General features: G+C 28.8%; 1 protein-coding gene across 1 annotated transcript in view; it reads right to left on the bottom strand.

Annotated features, from left to right (window-relative positions):
* LOC119587432 (histidine-rich glycoprotein-like) overlaps positions 1-295 on the bottom strand; it is a 7629-nt gene that overhangs the window by 1534 nt on the left and 5800 nt on the right. The gene's annotated exons all lie outside the window — the stretch shown is intronic.

Genomic DNA, 295 nt, shown 5'->3' with positions numbered 1-295 from the left:
CCTAGCTATTGAAGGATAAGAATTAATCAGGACTGGCCAGCTGGGGTTTGATCGATAAACGCATCCTGAGTTTGTAACGGACGAAAAGTAATCGTGGGAACTTTGTTATTAGTCTTCGTAATGTAATTTTTTTTTTTATTAAAAGTAATTAATGGAAGTGATTATCTACTTGATTAAGATTATTATAATTTTAATTCCATAAATTTGGACTTTCATCTTTGTACTTATTGCTTAAAAAACGTATATGCTCTTTTTTATTTTTTCGAACTTCTGACTCTTAAATGAATACATAAAA

The sequence above is a fragment of the Penaeus monodon genome, chromosome 22 (assembly GCF_015228065.2).
Source record: "Penaeus monodon isolate SGIC_2016 chromosome 22, NSTDA_Pmon_1, whole genome shotgun sequence".
Lineage (NCBI taxonomy): Eukaryota > Metazoa > Arthropoda > Malacostraca > Decapoda > Penaeidae > Penaeus > Penaeus monodon.
This window is presented reverse-complemented; position numbering and strand designations above follow the sequence as displayed.